Source organism: Ambystoma mexicanum, chromosome 1q (assembly GCF_040938575.1).
Source record: "Ambystoma mexicanum isolate Mex_15411 chromosome 1q, UKY_AmexF1_1, whole genome shotgun sequence".
Lineage (NCBI taxonomy): Eukaryota > Metazoa > Chordata > Amphibia > Caudata > Ambystomatidae > Ambystoma > Ambystoma mexicanum.
In genome coordinates this window covers 586,460,406-586,479,957 of record NC_090922.1, presented here as the reverse complement: position 1 = coordinate 586,479,957, position 19,552 = coordinate 586,460,406, and the positions used below count along the sequence as shown (strand labels likewise).

Sequence of the window (19,552 nt, the reverse complement as noted above, 5' to 3'; positions counted from 1 at the left end):
TAGAAACAAAGGGACCAAACCTAGTTTGGCGCGCAGAGACAGACTCTAGAAGGACCTTTCCAAAAAGAAATGGTGAAAAAAGAAGACTGGGACCCGTTTTAACAAAGGAGGCTCAGACGCCTGCTTCAAAAACATGGCTTGCGCGATTTAACGCTACCGGTGTTCGTGGTCGGGAAAAATCATTGTAAAACCACTGCCACCAGCCATTTCGAGCGGGAAGGGTAGCATTTGACTGCTACATGAGTGTCTAGACATACGCGATACTAGTTAACCCCTCCAGCACTCCATTGTAAGATAGGGTGTGCTGGGTCTAGGAATTTGAAAAGATTAGTAAAGTCAATTTCACTTTACTTTCTCTGGGAAACAGTAGTTTATCCCAGAGAAGATATTTAAACCTTTGGACACAGTGCTCTGTGAAGCATGAAAAGATGATGCCTATGGAGTTGTCTAGACTCCATAACCAAAGGAATAAACACAGAAAACAAACGGAATTAAAAAGTACAAAGTCCCAAAGCCCAGCAAAAGAGGTGGGGGTCTAACACATTTTGAAAGTTCTCCTTAACTGTGTATAACGTTCCCAAAAAGTTGGTAGAAATCATCCCTTGCCTCGAGCCACTCAGATTAACTTTTCACTATAACTAGAAAGTTATTGGACAAGTGGGAAGGAGATACATTGTGTCCTCTCAGTACTTCATATAGGGTGGTGTGTGCTGATTCCACAATATAAAAGTAAGATAGGGTAAAAAGTATCTGCCTCTCGTTAATAAAGTTTATCACAAGGAAAAAATAAAAAGGGCAGTTTAGGGAGCTCCAGCAACACTGCACAGAAAGTGCTGTTTGCTGCAATAATAAATTGCAGATGCCTTTTAAGGTTGGAGGAAAGCATCACTCCAAAAAGATACAAACAAAAGGGTTGAAAAAGGTTCCCAAAGGTTGAGTAAAGACTGAATTTGGGAAAAGGTTCCCACACACTCAGTACTGGGAGTCCAGCAAAATGTGCTGGGGGGACTTGCAAGTGGGGAGAATTAAACCCACAAAGGAAATTCTACCTAACAAAGAGCAGTCTCTTGGGTAGATTTTCATTGTTATGCTCAATCTCCTCCATCTGTGAGCCCACCAGCACTTTTAGCTGGACTGCTGGATGTTTCGTAATTTCTCCTGAGTGAGTGGGAAACGTTTAGATACTCAATCTTTTACTCAGTTTATGGGAACTTTTTTAAAAAAAAAAAATGGCTTGGAGTCATGCTTTCTTCCAAGTTTTGTGGCATCTTTCATTTACTTTTACAACACACAGCACACCCTGTGCAGTGTTGCTGATAGACCTTTGGGCTTCCCTGTTTAGTTTCTGTTTTCCTTGTGCAAAGTCCTCTTCCCCAAGGGCAGGAGGATATTTTTCATCCTTTCTATCCTTTCTATTGTGAGATCAGTACACTTCACCTTATGCGGAGTGCTGAGCCATTACACTGTGTATCCCCTGGCTCACTGCTCCTGTAACATTTTGGTTGTAGTGATAAGCTAATCTGAATGGCTGGTGGCATGGTTGTATCCTACCTACCTTTTGTGCAATGTTTACCCCCAGGCTTTACCCACACCTGCAGTAATGCACAGAAGGGATTGACTCAAAATGATGGGAGTTTTCTTTTTTCGCCAATTCAAGATGGCTTGCCCATTCTCTGCTGTGCAGGGCGGGGGAGGTTTTTGACTTTTGTCTTTGGCTGGGTTGCATGGGAACGCCTGACAAGGCGCCCAGTGTATGTGGAGACAGGAAACAGGGGAGGACTCCGGAAATCTGCTGGGTGCCTGCCTGGACCCAGTTCCAAATGGGAGGCTGGCTGTCCTGAAATGCATGGCTGCTGATTCGCTGGATTAAAGGTATTGATCATGATGCTGAAGCTAAACTGACCACTAGAACTTAAGAGTCGACCACTGAAAGTTTCATTCTGAAGAGGACGACGTCTGGAGCAACCTCCAGGGAAAGCCGGAGCTACCTGAGGGACCGCTGCTGCTCAAGCCCTCTTTTCCAGGTGACAGGGAACTCCGATCAGAACGACTTCCTGCCCTAGACTGGTGGACCAACTAGTTTGAAGACCACCTGCATTTCGAGCCACCCCACGACAAGCTGTGACCTTCACCGGCTGAAATCCGCCAATACTGTGGTACCTGTGGCCAGTGTGAAGTGCATCGCTTAATCTCCTGTAACTTTGGACTCCTTCTGGACCTACAGAGTCAAGATTCTGCTCCTTGAAAGTCCCCTCATCCGAAGGCTGAGCTGAGAAGGCAAGTTGAATAGACCGGGAAGTAACCATTCTTCACTGGCGCTTTGAAAAGGGCACCAAAACCACAAACTCGAAGAATCCTTTGTTGAGAGGCTCCCCACACAACTTCTGCTGTGAGATCCATTCTGTGTCCCTTTTTCAGTCTTCTTGACCAAGAATCCGGTGACCGGGTCTGCTGCTACATCGTGGGTGCAATGTGCTGCATCCTCTTCTTCACTTTTAAGGTACTGTGAAACCGTTGGTAGAGCTTACCTAGGGTTGTTTTGTTGCTGCTGTGTTGCTGTAGTGCTGATAAGAGTATGAGAGATTTCCCATAAATGTTCACCCGAGCCCAATGCCTGAATGCCTACAGGGAGGCCCCTGAAGCTTTTTCCCCAACAAAGAAGTGTTCTTACTTGCTTCAAGTCTTCTTTTGGAATTGTTGACTTTCTAATTCAGTCGGACACTGAGACTCTCATAACTAGATAGGGATGGACTTCTAAGGCCTCTTTGAAATTGGTGCAAGGCTTACCTGCTCTGTGTTGCTCTCGATTAATTTCTTCTTTGCTGAAACAGTGATTCTGAGTTTATTTGCTAAAGTGCTTTTACTTACTTTGTATTGCTTAGACTATTCTAGATGTGTGTGTATAGTAATTTTACCGACCAGTGTTCTCATTCTGTGATGGGTGGCTGGTGAATGCTTTTGCTAACCTGAAGAAACTCTTTTCCTAACATGCATTCTAACTTAAGGTTTGCCATTGAATTGAGTTACTATTGCAAAAGTCATACTGTATATATATGTATAAAGTTTCTCTTCCCTGAACTGAAAAGTGAACTTAACACTTCCTTGACTGTTTAATAAATAATTATATTTCTGATGCTTGAGAATCTGCTTAGAATCACATGCTGTGGATATAGTTCGACATCTAGTGGAAGTCGCAGAATATTCAATCTTTCTTTTTGAAGATCGAAAGGGGACTTGACATGGGTATGTTAGTAATACTATCCCTAGTGTGGCGTGTACTGTACCCATGGTCCTTCACACGTCAAGGCCCCTTAGATTGTTTCTTTCCGCCAATGTGGTCGTCGCAAGTTGCAGAGTTCCTTTCCAGGCTGATGCCTTTTGATTAATTGAAAGTTCTCCAGCAAAGGGCCTGGCATGCTCATGAATATTCCCCTTTGTCAGGCTGGGAATCCTAATTAAAAGAATAAGCTTTCACTTATAAACTGTATTTCCCCTCTCAACCAATCACTGCACTCTGGGTCAGACTGGCCTCTCCCTAAGCCACTGCTCTAGCAGCCATCTTTTAGATGTTTACTGCACGTTCAAGTTTTGGGAGTCCTCGAGTTTTGCTCTGTGAGGTATTCTACGGTTTGCACTCTTTTCTAGAGAAAAAGTCCTATTTTTGTCAAAACAGAGCCTGTCTGCTCTTCTCTTCATCGACCGACAAGCGGGGATCTGTTTGTGTTTCAGCACCCCTCAAGGGCAAGGATTGCTGAGTTTTCGTGGAAGTTTCCAGAAGGCCATCAGGCCTTCTCTACACCTTCGACCATGGCGGACGAGAATAAGGAGGGAAGTTAACCTTTCAAGCTCTACTCAGCTGCGGAACGTGTTTGTGGAGGACAAACAACTTAAATACCTCTACTGTCTTCAATGGGACCACAAAGATGGGGATTAAAAGATCTGCCTCGGGTTCTCCAAGAGAACGATGAAGGATTGTCGCAGTGGACTGGGGGTGTGGCTTAGCACTAAGGTCTCTGTCCCATGCCCAAAGCAGGGTCATTCTTCACCCAGGACCAGCCAGTCGGAGGAGCAGGCTTTTATGTCCTTTGAGGGCGCTCCATCTGTGGGGGCTGAAGACGAGGCACCGCAGGTGCATTTCCGGCAGTGTTGCCATGCAATCCCGTCCCGTGATGGGAAGGGCACTATCAACATCACCATCTGCATCCATCGATCAAGCTCCTCCTCAAAAAGGAAATCGACCAACGGGAGCCCGAGAAGCCTAGGCTGGAAGAAAAGGTGGCCGAATTGCCCAAGAAGGCTCAGCCAGCACAGGAAAAATCATCAATGACGATTGTGATGGTGGCGGCCGCTCTCTACGGCCAAAGGGGCTGACGCAATGAAGGTAGCCCTGACGGCACCCAGGGTGTCCCTACTTCCGAGTCAGGAGGCCTCGGCAGGGGCATGGTGAAGACGTGAAGTCACCGTAAAAGAGTATGAAGTCGCTGAGCCTGGAGGAGACCCCTCAAGGTGAAAAAAGGGGGTGGGGGCAATGAGGTCCCAGGCCAGCCACAGGCCGTACCCCCAAGACATAGGTCTCTTCCTCTGATGAGGACCAGGAGTCCGTACACATGATCCATGAGGACGTGGAAAACGATGATGGAGAAAACACCAAGGGCGACAACGGCGCGGGGCCTAGTATGCCTACCACTGCTACTCCGCCGAGAGATGCATCTGAAATTCAGAAAAGGATGCCGCAGGTCATGGCCCCGGATCGGCCTCCTACGAAAAACAGTAAGCGTCATCCAACGCGGCTGCATCAACCTCCACACCCGCGCCAAGTGCCCTCCACCCCGAGGGACATGGGGACGGACACGGCGACAACGATGACATTGTCACAGCGGGCTAGGGCATCACCACCAGATGAGGTGGGATTGTTTCAGGCTATGGTCGCCCGAGCTTCCAAGCTCTTCCATTTGACACCTGAGGAGACCAAAGGAAGGCTCCCTCTACCAGAGGTGGGAGGCCAAGAGGAAGACCATCATGGCGGAGACCTTCTGGACGACGTGTGGGAAGAAGGACCTTGCTCTGTTGCGGAGTCCTGCCAGTTCGCCACCCAAGCGGGATAGGCTAGAGAAAAAGTGACGGAGTCCGATCCCAGGTGCCTACGTTCGCAACCGTCGCCAAACTCGGTGGTGTTGGCGGCTGCGAGGAAGAGCTCTAACCCATAGTTATTGTCCTCGGTCCCTCCGGATAGTGAGGGGGAGAAGTTTGATGCCATGGGGAGAAAAGGTAATCTACTCCGGCGTAGACTGTTAAAGCGGACAACGCGCTGGTGATCCTGGCCAGGTAGGACAGGGAGCTGTGGTACAAACTGGCCCCGATTCTGGAGTTCCTGCCCGATGACAAATGGGGGGAGGCGATCAAACTCTTCCAAGATGCGTAAGTGGCTTCGGACTATGCCATCACGGTGCCCCTGGACATCGCTGACAAAGGTTTCCGACAGATGGGGGTGGTGGGGGGAAAGTGTCTGCCTCTCTCGTTGTGGCTGGCGGAAGAACAACAATTTCCGTCAGGAGGTCCATACGAGGGTACTGGACATGGCCTTCGATGGGGAGAACCTCTTCGTGAAAGGAGCCGCGGAGTCTTTGCTAGTCATCAAGGCAGCTCGTGCCCTGGGTACTCTCCAACATCACTGCTCTTCTTTTCGAACCTCCAGAGGATGGTCTGGCCGAACGGCGAAAGGTTTTGGTGGAGGCTTTTCATAGCATCAGCCCTCCAAGTCCACGACCCAGGAGGCCTACAGAGGCTGTTCCAAGGCTTTCGGTGGAGGTGGTCAGCACCGTCATCGCCCCCAAGGCGGAACGCTGGCGCCGAAGCAGGACTGAACCAACCCAAGCACCCCGATGGGAGGCCCGCTGGTAGGATTAGTCAGTGCCTTTGGAAAAGTTCTCTGACAGATGGGTGCTGGATGCTCTTGCCCACGGACATACCCTGGAATTTCAGCAAAATTGTCCATGGATCCCTCCGGTGGCCCAGCAGGAGCAGCACATCACTCAGCTCCTGCAGGAGGTACGGGCCATGCTAAAAGGGGTGATGGAGCTAGTTCAAGACAACCCCGGGGCTCTGAAGTCTACTCCAGAACCGAGGGCTGCAGTCCCATTCTAGACTAGCGACGTCTCAACAATTGACTCTAATGCCAAAAATTCAGGATGGTCACATTGCAGCATGTGCTCGGCCAACTGGAGGAAGGCGACTTCTTGACGTTGCTGGATCTGGAGGATGCCTATTTCTATGTCCCCATTCACAGGAAGCATCTGAAGTTCTCCCGCATGGGGTCTGGCATGGATTCACATGCTCATGAATATTCCCTGTCAGGCCGGGAATCCTCGGTAAAGGAAAAAACTGTTTCACTTACAAACTGTCTTTCTCCTATAAACCAATCACTGAGTTCTGGGCCATACTGCCCCCAACCAATGACTGCCCTCTCCTGGCAGCCATCTTCAGATTTTTACCACATGTTCAAGTTTTGGGAGTCCTCGTGTTTTGCTCTGAGAGCTTTTCTACGTTTTAGCGCTTTTTGGTGACAAAGTTCCTATTTTTTGTAGATCTAAAGTTCCTTTTGTCAAATAGATCCATTGTGCACTTTTGCTCCTTTGAACGGCAAGTGGGGATCCGTTTGTCGGGGTCTTTAATTGCCACATCGAAGACTCCAGAAGACCATTGGGCCTACACCGCACTCCGGACCATGTCGGAGAAGGACAGAGGTTCTCTCTTCAAGCTCTTCTACAGCTGCGGATTGAGGAACCTGTGCCTCTGCTCTCTCTCTGAACCACAAGGAAGGAGATTGTGAAATTTGTCTGGCTTTCACCAAACGCACCGTCAAAGATCGGCACAGTAGATTGGGGGCGTGGCTCAACGCCAAGGCCTTTATCCCGTGTGGCAAACCAGGGAATGCCTCACACGGGACCAGCAGTTCCTAAGAGCGGGCTTCTAAGTCCTTTGAGGGCGCTCCATATGTGGGGGCCCAAAACGGCCAAGAACTGGGAGTCCCTTTCTGTCAGGGCGCTGCGCAAGGAGCAGGTTGTGCTCATCTTCACCATCTGCCTCCATCTCAAGCCATCGCTCCAACTCCTCCTCAAAGTGCTAACTCTGGAATGCTGCGGGAGAAGCCATAGAAGGCCAAGGCGTAGGGTAAGGTGTCCGACCTACCCTTGAAGGCCCAGGTAGTCCAGGAAAAGTCATCCTTGAGAATTGAGCTGGTGGCAGCTGCCTTCTCGAAAGCTAAAGGGGCTGACCCGGTCCAGGGGACCCCTGCGGCACAGTGTGTCCCTTCCTTCCAGGCAGGAGGCTTCGGCCATACCGGTGAAAAAAATGCCAAAGAGGAGGATGCCGTCTTTGAGCCAGAGACCGACCCTTCATGAAGCAAGAAAAGGGGGGGGGGGTGCTCTAGGGCACAGATATTTCTTCTTTGGACGAAGAGGACATGGTGTCTGTTCACACCATCCCGGAGGGCGTGGGGAACAACTACTACCACAGCGTAAATGCTGAGAGGGGGGGGGGTGTTGACTGAGCCGACGTAGGCGCTGGGCCCAGCAAGCCTACCCCCCCCGTCATTTCCCAGGGACCATATCACTGGACATCTTACATCTTTTCCACTCTTCACACGCTGGTGTCGGAGATGTAGAAGAGGATGACGTTGCTGGCCCTGGTGGCACCAGGTCCCCTGGCGAAGAAGAGGAAGTGGCACCCTATGCTGCCTCATTAACGGCTGCATGTGCCTCCCCGAATCTCCTCCACCCCCCCCTAGGGGCGCAGGGAGGAAAACTGCCATGACGGACACAGACACCGGTGAGGTCTAATCGCCACCGAGAGTATCTCCCTGGATGAAGTGGGTTTGTTCCACTCCATGGTCTACCGCGTGTCTGAGCTCTTCAAGGAGTTGCCAGAAGAGACCAAGAAGGAACGCTTTGTTGACCATCGAGGGGTTGGTGGTGGGGGGTGGGGGTGGTGCCTCGCTTGGACGACGTTTGGGATGAGGACCTGGCGCTGATCAGTCTGCATCGAAGTGCCTGCAGTTGCAACCATCCCTTGGACTCGATGGTCTTGGTGGCTGTGAGGAAGTAGTTCTCAAATCCATCATATTTGGCCTCCGTTCCACTGGACAGCGAGGGGAAGAAGTTGGACACCGCGGTTAGAAAGGTGATCTACTCGATGTCGCCGATGGTCAAGGCAGCGAACGCTGTGGGGAGCTGTGGTATAAAATGTCCCAGCTGCTGGACTTTCTCCCTGACTATAAACTGGTCGAGGTGCTTGAAATTCTCCAGGAGGGCGAGGTGGCATTGGACCATGCCATCACTGTGGCCCTGGACATCGCGGACACAGGTTTCCGACACATGGGAAACAGTGTCTGCCTCAGTCGTCGTGGCTGGTTGAAAGCCACCAATTTTCGGCAGGAAGTTCAGATGGGGGTCATGGACATGCCTTTCGACGTGGTCAATCTCTTTGAGAATGCCGTTGACGAGTTGTTAGTTTATCAAGACCTACAGAGATGGCCTGGGCCCTAGGCATGCTTCAGCAGCATCAGCCTTGCTTTCGTGCCTCTGGAGGAATATCCGGCAGATCGTCGAAGGTTTTGGCGGGGGAATCATCCTCTTACAGCCAGCCCTCCCGTTCTATGACCCAGGAGGCCTATAGGGACCGTTCGAAGGCTTTCGGAAGTGGCTGCCGTTGTCGCTTCCAAGGCAGCATGCAGGCCCCAAAGCAGGATTGAACCGGCCAGGATGTCGTGGCCCCCACACATGCACCCCAGTGGGAGGCCGGCTGGCTGGCTTCGTCAACGAGTGGTACAAGATCTCCACCGAACAATGGGTCCTGGACACTCACCCATGGACACACTCTAGAGTTCCACCAGAAGTGTCCACGAATACCACCGGTGGCCCGGCAGGAGCAGCACATCCCTCAGCTCCTGCAGGAAGTACGGGCCATGCTAAGAAAAGGGGCGATGGAGCCGATTCCAAAGCGACTCCGGGGCTCCGGCATCTACTCCAGATTCTTCTTGGTAAGAAAGAAGACCAGGGGCTGGAGGTCCATTCTCGACCTGCGGCGTCTCAACAAGTACCTCAAGTCCCAAAAATTCAGGATGGTCGTGTTGCAGCACATGCTCGGCCAACTTGAGGAAGGAGACTTCCTGATGTCGCTGGCTCTAGAGGATGCTTACTTCCACGTCCCCATTCACGAGAAGCATCGGATGTTCCTGCGCTTCGTCGTACAGGGAAAGCACTACCAATTCAAGGCCCTTCTCTCTGGACTTAAGTCCACGCCCAGGGTGTTTGCGAAGTGCCTGGCACCTGTGGCGGCCCACCTACGTCTACAAGGGATCCACATGTACCCGTACCTTGACGACTGGCTCATCTGGGCCAAGTCAAGGGAAATGGCAGTCGTACACACTGACAGGACTGTCTGGCTACTGATGGTTCTGGGATTTTCTGTGAACTAACCAAAGTCATGCTTGATTCCAATCGCAGAACGTGCTGTTCCTGGGGTCCAATCTCAACATGGTCTCCTTTCTGGCAGCCCCCCTCGGAAGAAAGGTTAGCGGCCATATTGGGCAAAGTGCAACGGCTGTTGTCACTGAAGATTGCCGCGGTGCGGACCATCAAGTCGCTGCTCGGCATGATGTTGTGTATTTACCTGATCAGACTCTACAGGTTGCTGATGCAACCCCTTCAGTAATTCCTGGACACTTGATGAATCCAGGTGTCCGTAATCTTGGCGACAGGATTGCTCTCCACGAGGAGTTCTGTCGAGCTAGAAGGTGGTGGGGTGTGCGCTCCAAAACTCTTGGGGCATGGATTTCCATAGCCCCCCATACCAGGAGATGGTCACCACTGACACTTCCCTGGAGGGCTGGGGAGCCCACACCGGACGTCTCCATGCCAGAGGCCTGTGGTGACTTAAGGAGAGGGATCGCCACATGAATATCCTGGAACTGAAAGCAGTGTTTTGGGCCCTCAAGTCGTTCGTTCCGTCCCTCAAGGGCAAGTTGGTGAGGGTCTACAGGGACAATACCACCACAATGTTCTAAATCGGGCAGTAGGGGGGGCACCATATCTTCAGCGATCTCCAGAGAGGCGCGGGACCTGTGGCACTGGGCCGTCGCCCAGGGGATGTTCTGCATTCCTTTTCTGGAGTAAAGTACACCATCGCAGACTCCCTCAGCAGGTAACTACACTCTTGCCACTAGTGGGAGCTTCGACAGGATTTAGTGGACAGCCTCTTCCTCTGGTGGGGCAGACCCCAGATCGACTTGTTTAAGACTTTGAATAAATGCCAGAAATTCGCAAGTAGGTTCCACCAACTGAGGAGCATGAGGATGCGTTCTCCTTCCCGTGGGAAGGCCTGTTTCTGTACGCGTTTACCCCATTGCCTCTCCTGTTGCGAGTCATCAGTCAACTCACAGTGCTGATGCAGGATGATATGCGTTGCTCCGGAGTGGCTGAGGCAGATTTGGTACCCGGGCCTTCTCAGCTTGTCTGCATCGCCTCTGGTCAAAATGCCAGTGGTTGCAGATCTGCTCACCAGGGAATGGGGCGCAATCCTGCACCACGACCCAGGATCATTAAACCTGAGGGCTTGGCTCCTGCCGCCCCAGAGTTTGGAGGATTCAAGTTGCTGGCGGACTGCAAGGAGGTGCTTGGCAAGGCCAGGGCGTAGTCAGCTCTTAAATGCTACGGTCCCAAGTGGAAGTGTTTTTCTACGTGTGTACGGTCGCAGAAGATCACCCTTCTGAGGGTCACGACCCCGCAGATCCTTCCCTACTTGTCCTTGGCCAAGGCAGGGATGGCGCACTCCTCTATCAAGGTGCGTCTGGTGTCTATCGCCCGCTACACCAGGTCTCCTGGAAGATCTTCTCTTTGGTCCCATCGTCTCGTCAAAGAGTTCCTCAAAGGACTGTTTCAATCTTGCCCGCCGGTGAAGGCTCCTGGCGTGGGAACTCCACATGGTGCTGATGAGGCTCATGGGAGCCCCCTTCGAGCCTATGCACCAGGCCCCTCTCAAGTTCATCTCGTGAAAAATGGCTTTCCTTGTGGCAATCGCCTCTGCCAGGAGGGTGGGGGGAGATCCAGGCCCGACTTTCCACGAATCGAGGGTGCTTCTGTGAACGCACCTGTTCTTCATGCCAAAGGTTCTGTCGGAATTCCACCTCAACGAACCTTTGGTGTAATCTGTTTTTTCTGAAGCCTTCGTCACGGGCTGAAAGGGCCTTGCACTCACTGGATGTTGCTCGTGCCCTGAAGTTCTACATGACGCGCACAGTGTTTTCGGAAGAAGTCTCAACTGTTTGTGGTCCTGTGAAATCTGCAGGGCTGCTATGTTCGAGCTCCATTCACACCTTCACAAGGTTCTACTGCTTCGACTGGGATTCCAGGGTTGGCCAATCAATGCTAGGCACAGGCCTCTACATAAGGTTTGTACCAGGCCTTTTTACGCATGAAAATATTGTAAATACGACAGCTTGATTATTTCACTGTGTACATTTACGCACGTTTAGAGTAGAGGGCAGTGCAAAGGTCAGGTTACTTGGCAGAAACCACAACGCTGCTTTTGATTTTTATTTTTTTTTATTTTATACGGTTTATACAAACCTTTAAAATATTTTACATACATCAACAATCCCCAGATGCCATACATTCAAGATCGCCACCTCCCTTTCTCCCATTTCATCGGCCTTCTTGTTGCCCAATAGTCCTTCATTCGCTTCCTAAGTATCAGAAGCCGTACTTAGCTGATGTTTCATTGTTGCTAGAAATTGTGTCAGCGGAATTAACAATTTCAGATCTGTTCCATTAAACATATGGCCCCACCATTCTTCCGCACACAAAGAAGGGTGGATTACCCCCCCCAAGGACCCAAATGCAAAGTTCTTTCATTTCGAAAGCTGTTAAAAAATAACACTAGATGTTTCAGCGACTCGGGTGCTTTTGTGCAGAATCTGCACCCGTGGTTTATATTTTTATTACATTTCCATGTTTGTAACCGCTCTTTAGTTTTGACCAGATTCATACGAAATAACATGAATCGTCTCCTTGCATTGGGTTCCGGAAACAGACTGTTGTAACGCTGGGGCGTGTTTAAAAGAACGAACCTCTAGAGTGGCATTTAACATCAGTTTTGCCATTGCTCTTTCAGAGCAAGTTCTCTCCCAGTCCAAACGCCAGCTTTTCATTTTTGCAGCGAGTGCATTTTCATGAAGTAAATTGCTCTTGATGTTGAATTCTTCCAGTAAACTTTCACATCTGTGCATCCACAAGGCCACCAAATTATGACCTTGCGCCGTTGCACTTTGAAGGAGTTCAAATTGAAAGATGTTTTCTCGGGCTCGAGTCTTTCGGAATAGAGATAACAAGTTCCAAGTAATCCTTGCCTGTAATGAAATGAGAGATAACTCGTATCTAATACACAAGGTCGTTGTCCCTCTAGGAGACACAACACCTTTATCCAGAATTGGTTCTCCAGGGAAGACCACACCTCGTGAGAACATCCTAGGGCATTTTCTGCTCTGTAAATCAACACCGGCACAACTTTTTGTTGATAAAACATCCGTACCGGCTCCAATGAGAATTTCCCAAATTTCTTTTTCATAAGCAATGCTTGATTTGCTAGCTGGGTAGATTTCCTTTTAGTGTCTGCCACCCACGGGGCATCATTAATGCAGGAACTTAACACCATTCCTAAATATTTGACACTTTGTGATATCGTCATTGGAGTCCCACTCGGATACCATTTAAGATTTTTTGCTTTCCTCGAGGTTGCCCCTTTCAGGTTTTTGAATATTAAAACTCCACTTTTGTTTGCATTAATCAACAGGCGATTCTCTCTTACATAGGTCTGAATTGCGTCTAGTTTTCTTTGCAATCCGACAGGTGTTAAATCCATGATAACAAGATCATCAGCATATAGGAGCCAGCTTACATGTGTTTTGTTTATTTTCGTTGGGTATGAGATCACTTCATCTATCGAGTTACCCAAATCCGATATATATATGCTAAATATTGCTGCAGCAAACGGGCACCCTTGCTTTACCCCTTTATACGTTTTGATTGTCGTTGACAAAGACCCCAGTTGGTCAAGTCGAATCTTGATACAGGTATCCGTATGAAGCTCCTGGATTGCGGCTCCCAAATCTTCAGGGCACCCCCACTGACGCAATTTCAACCATAGTAGATCGCGGTCGATAGTCTCAAAAGCACTGGAGAAGACAATAAAGGCCAGGTAAGTGATGGTATTTAATTTCAAGGCCTCCATCTTAATCAGGTTGAGTAGTAATAGGTTTAAGAAACAACCCACCTGTTTGACAAACCCAGCCTGACGGGCGTCAACGTGCTCCGATTTAACAGCCCATGCTACCAATTTTTGTTGCAAGACAGTAGCATATATCTTAACCAAGACGTCTAATAGGGCCACTGGTCGGTAATTCCCGGGGTTCGATCTATCTCCTTTTTTGAATATTGGTACTATGACCGCTGATTTCCATGATTCAGGGGATTTGTCCGAGTTGTTTATTCTTTTGAATAGGGCCACACACAACTCAGCCCAGATCTCAGGATGTTGTTTGATGGTATAGTTAGTTAGTTAATCCATCCGGACCAGGAGCTCTCGAGTTGTTGGCCTTCAAGATTATGGATATAATGTCCTCTTTGCAGTAATCGATTGTTCTGGGGGGAAACAACGGTTCATCTCCGCTATCGGCAATCTTGTGGCCCTTGTATAGTTCTTTAAAAGTGGGAGAGCCAATCCTTCTCCGTCACCAAACACATTTGCAAAGCCTTTTGCGGTGCCTGCATGTTATTAATGATCCTCCAGGATTCTCCTGAATTTTTATTCTTCAGTGTAGTTAACATGGATTCCGCATCATTTTGGATGGTCAGGTGTTCGTGGGCTTTTAAACAGTTTTTATATCTGTTTGGCGATTTTAAAGGCCTTTTTCCGAAAAAAACTGGTCCATTAGATGAGCCTGGCGGATGGCTTGTCTCATCTGCCTTTTATGAATCGTATCTCTGGATCGAACCAGTGTTTACGTACGATGTTTGGATGTTTGAGCCCTGCACTCTTGCTTTTAAATTTGAGCAATAGCTGTGCATAGTCCGTTTGGGTGCTGTGGTGACAATAAGCTGTTACCAACTTGGCGACCTCATGCGTCTCCAGACGTAGTCTGACCCTGTTTGATGTAACTAAGATCTTATGTTGCCACGTTGAAGTAACCTCTTTTGGTGTCATTATGAGACTTGTTGTCAGCATGTTGTGATCGCTACTGATTTGATTCCTAACCTTAAAGGACTTTATTCGGGCATGCAAGTTTCTAGACACTAACATATAATCAATTATAGAGGTAGTGTCAGCTCGATGCCATGTTGCTGCCGGTACCAGGTCACCAAACGTGTTTCCATTTTACATTTGCAAGTGTCTAACTTTCATTTCTTCCAACCAGTTGTGACTCAGCACCTTTTTGCCGTTTGTAGTAGGTTTGAAAATATCAATGTTCAAATCACCACAGATCATGATGTTTGCACTCTCTTTAAGCACCAACAGGGAATCCAGTATTTCTGCAATTTGGTCTACGAGTTCTGTTCTTCCTGCCCTCTGATGGTTCCAGTACACATTTAGAAGTGTTATTTCATCCGTATCTTCGGGACGCGCCTTTTCCTTTGTAACCGTGATTTCCTGTATGAAGGGAGAATGATTGATCGACTTGCTAATCCTGAAGCCAGAGGCCTTATTAACTAATGTTAACAAACCCGCCATCGGGCGACCTCTCTCCAGCTTTATTGCAGGATTAAGTGCCACTTCATAGTCACTTGTGAGTGGACTTTCATTTAGCCATGTTTCCTGTAAACATGCAATAGATATTCCTTCCAACCAGTTCGTGTTAAAAAGGTGGATAAATCCTCGGGTGTTTCAAGAGGCTATCAAACACTCGCTTAAGAATGGTGCTTCGTGACATTGTTGGGCGTTTGTGTTGAGCGTTGCTGCTACCCAACCCCACTCACAATTGGGATCCTTAGTGCTCAGTCTATTGGTGCCTTTGACTGGTATTGATCTTGAATTAAGGCCTCCACATATCGTGATTCTTATGTCTGTTTTTGTTGCCTCCAAAGGACTCAGGTTATTGTTAGGTTTTGACCGGAGATCTTTTTTCTCATCAAGTCTTCCATTTTCGCACAGCGCTCTGGTAGCGTGGCTACTAACCTTTTCTTTATCCTCGTTATCCTCCGAACTGAGTTCTGATTCATTATTATGGCGACGTAATATAGCACTTTGTTGTAGGCAGCTTGAGATGTCGCCGTTACCTCGTTCAATTCTATCAGGAAGATTCACACTCTGGGCTGCCAGCTCATAGACTTCGAACCCCAATGAAAAAAGTGCAAAGTTCGCTTCCATGATTGTTTTAGCTATTAACGATGAAGTCACATGGAGAATTACCTTATCGTTCCGGTTTTCGTTGGGGAATTCAACAATCTTGACATCATTTGACTCGATGGCACGTAAACTTGGAACCAAGTCAAATAGCTGGATAATATTAGCACAATTTAAAATCGGCTTATCCACAGGGTCAAGCCTCTCAATCAGCAACTTAAAGACTGGCGTTGCTCTTTTGACTTTTGTAGCTTGATCTCTATTCCTTTCGCGAGCAATCACTCGTGAGTTGGGTTTTGCACTTGGTAACTTTTCATTCCGATGGATATTAGAAGACTCGCCAACTGCCTCTGTGCTTCCTAGAGCACAGCCGACGTCCAATTCTACATTTCTCAGCATATCAGAACGGGACTCATCCAGTCCGGTAGAATGTATACATTCTTGTTTAGTACATAATAGCAACCATCTTACATGCATGGTCGAAAATGGTGGACTTGTCGGGACAGTTAGGTCTATTGTCGAATTCTCTGGTTCAGCGACAAGACAACAGGTTCTAATGTTCTTACCTCCAACGGTTAATAGAGAGGCTACTCTTTCTACACTCCTTGGGCTCTGACCCTCCTGCACGGGTATCTCCATCACCTTGGGGTCTTGGGCTGCCCTAAGCAAAGTCATTTGGACCGGTCCATGAGATGCTTGGATACCCATGTTCACATTATGTGGCCTCTGTACACCTACAGTAGACAAGGTCGTTGGAGCCGGTCCATGAGGTACTTGAGTACCCATGTTATTGCTTTGAGGCCTCTGCACATTTACAGTGGACGAGGTTGAGTGAACAGTTCCATGAGGTGCTTTCATTGTCCATAAACTCACTTTGAGGCCTCTGCAGGCCTGATAATGCAGCCTCAGTTACATCCGCCTCATCGTATGTGGACATATTTAAAAGCTCTTCCGGAATGCTCTTTAGCAACACTTCATTCTCATCCAGTGTTTGTTGACAAATACCTTTTTCTGGCTGCTCCACTTTTTGTGTTTTTTCTCTCAAATCAGATTTTACAATTTTCCGTCACAATTTGCACAAATTTGATGTTCCTCAGGAATTTTCTTTTTAGATTTATTTGTGGGCTTTGCAGCTTTTTTTGGTTCCACCAATTTTAAACTGCTTGGAGAACCTCCAAAGATGGAGAATACATTGCGTTTTTCCCCACTTTGGTTGGTAGTTGGTACATTTTTCTCCGTACTTAATTGAGCTTCCGTGGTCGATGTAGTTGGCATTTGCTCATCAATGTCCAGCCGTTTTTTGCAAGCTCTTGCTTGTTCGAAGGCTGTGTTGAAAGAAATGTCAGCAATTTGATCGCACTCTTGTTCAGTGCTGTCAACTTCGACCTGCGAATTAGGTATTGTACTGGTCCTGCCCAAATGAAGGTGAGTTTCCATATCTGCACTCTTAGCACCCATGTGATTAGTTATATCTTCTTGTGGGAATCGTGGCACTGCTACAGGAGCTTGAACCACCTTCGTTGCTCCACTAAAGTCGCCATCTAATGCAACTGTAACCACTTGCGGCGTTAATTCTGAGGACACAGCCGTAGATTTTGTAGATCTTCCTAGTGCTTCAGCCAACGCTTCACGGGCAACTTCTGTCAGTAGTTTTTTATCAGTTGCATCGTTTCTCTTTTGCTTGCATGATACTTTAAGTGAAATATCTAGAGTTTTCAATACTTCATTCACCTTCCCTGAAGATTGGCTACATATTTGCTCCAGATAAACCACTTTGGAGTTCATTAGAGCGGTCAATGTTGTAAGATCCTTCAATGAATCGTTCAAATTTTCGTAGAGTTTCATAAAGGGGGCCATAGAAATCGCTATTGATGAAATTATTGCAGATTGTAACTCAGTAGTTATCCCAAAATTCTTAGACTCCAACAAATTTGCCTCATGGGTGCGCTTCATCCTCTTTTGAGTCCTATGGACTCTTCTCCTCCTTATTTTTGGAAAGGGGCGCTCGATGAACGAAGAATCAGATAAATCACATGACCCCGATATAATTGAACTAGAATGCTGTAAGGTTCGTAGACTCTGATGCGTTGAATTCAGTTGTACCTGTTTAGGGCTAATTGCTCTTTTTTGTGAGTTTATCCGATTGAAGGACGATTCCTTCGAAGAGGCGGAGCTTCTGCTCTCTTTTGGGTCACTAACCGACGACTTCCTATGTTTATATGAGACAAAAGTCCATATGCCTTTGTTGGAGCCGATAAGCTGCCCATTATGACGTTTCAAAGGTAATTTTTGGTTTTGCTCGCATTGTGACAACATGCCCTTCCCTATACTGCTTTGTGCTTTATTCATAGAAATCAAGTTAAGTAAAATATTGTTTGCGACATCCAACGAGTCGCGACCTTCATCACATTTGTGATTGGTTTGTCCCTTCACTAAAACTCTACCAATCTCCAAATCCGGAGTAAACCGGACCTTTGACCTCTCATATACAGGAGAGAACACTTCATCATCAGGGTCATCATTCAAATGTGTCTAGTGCTCAGCCCTGCGCTCGCTGCTTGAGCTGCCGACAGCGCCTTCTGTTCTGACCTAATTTGGCAGTGTCCCTCGATGACTCCGGAGGAACGGTCCCTGGCCTCTCACTCGCTCCCCCATCAGCCCTTGGCAAGACAGGAGGGACCAGAGCAGCCCCAGAGGGCCCGCTCAACATCGAGAGCGCAGCCGCAGTCCTCACCAGCTGCAGGCGACTCAGCTCTGCCCATACTTCCTGAGCCGTCAACGGTCTGCGACGCTGTTTCCGTCCCATCGGCACCACCACGTGTTGACTCTGCGCGAGTCTGCAGGTCTGCACCAGGACCGCGTGAAAACTCCTCCACCCGATCACCGGCGCACGCCCCTCCCGCCATACACGGCCCCATGATCGCCGCACCACGCAAGCCCCAGAGTACCGAAGCCACCCCGGGTAAGTGATCGTTATGCGACCCAAGATAACTTGAGATCGCACTGGGGCCCGCCTTGAGTGGGGATGAGCAGGCCGGCTCGAGTATTATCATAGCGTGAGTATTGTGGTTCAAGCTCATTGGCCGGCTACCATTAGCAATGACAAAGCCCTGATGGTCCTGAGACAGATTTCCTCAACTCTGACACTTGACCATCATCTGAAGTGTTAGTGTTGGTGTTATTATTAGAGATGGCAATGTTCACATCTTCACATGTAGAGACGCATGAATAAAAGCGACTTAATTTCCTTGCAGATGCTCGATTGTTTGTATTGACTTCAGACCCCCCTGGTCTCTCGCGTTTTCTTTGCGTCCGTGTCTGAGCACGGGCGAACCTTGTTCCACCATCTGCATATTGCTGCTACTCTGCCGTCACTCGTCACAGCCTAACAGGCAATATGTCCAGCCCTTCCTCCACAAGGGCGGAAGAGGCAGCCTTTTAAGGTCAGCTGTCCTGGAGTCCTTAAAGGCACATGCACCTCAGCAGTGATTAGTAGTCCACAGGATACACTCGCCACAGCCTAACGGGCAATATGTCCAGCCCTTTCTCCACCAGGGCTTACGCCCCAAGGGCGGAAGAGGCGGCCTTTTAAGGTCAGCTGTCCTGGAGTCCTTAAAGGCACACGCACCTCAGCAGTGATCAATAGTCCACAGGATACACTCGCCACAGCCTAACAGGAAATATGTCCAGCCCTTTCTCCACCAGAGCTTACGCCAGAAGGGCGGAAGAGGCGGCCTTTTAAGGTCAGCTGTCCTGGAGTCCTTAAAGGCACACGCACCTCAGCAGTGATCAATAGTCCACAGGATACACTCGCCACAGCCTAACAGGCAATATGTCCAGCCCTTTCTCCACCAGGGCCTATTTGTATCTACATGGATGTATTTGCAAGCTATGGCGAAAAGCCTCGAACTGAATTTTTCTCAGAAGGCTTTCAAAAAAAGAAACTGCAGTGTGATGAAAGGAGTAGTTTCCTTCCATTCAGCTTGTTCATGGAGCTAACGGAAGCACACTGCATATTTATTTTCCTAGAATTTTAGAATCGTATAATTAATATGATGAAACTAGTTGCAATTGAGCAGGAATTTTATGTAACAAATTGTTTTTCTTTTCAGTGCAAGCAAACCAGTATTGCGCAGTTGTATTTTTCAGAGTTCCTGTG

General features: G+C 48.4%; 1 protein-coding gene across 5 annotated transcripts in view; it reads left to right on the top strand.

Annotated features, from left to right (window-relative positions):
• The window catches only part of RC3H1 (ring finger and CCCH-type domains 1), a 1,368,452-nt gene that overhangs the window by 874,797 nt on the left and 474,103 nt on the right, over positions 1-19,552 (top strand). The gene's annotated exons all lie outside the window — the stretch shown is intronic.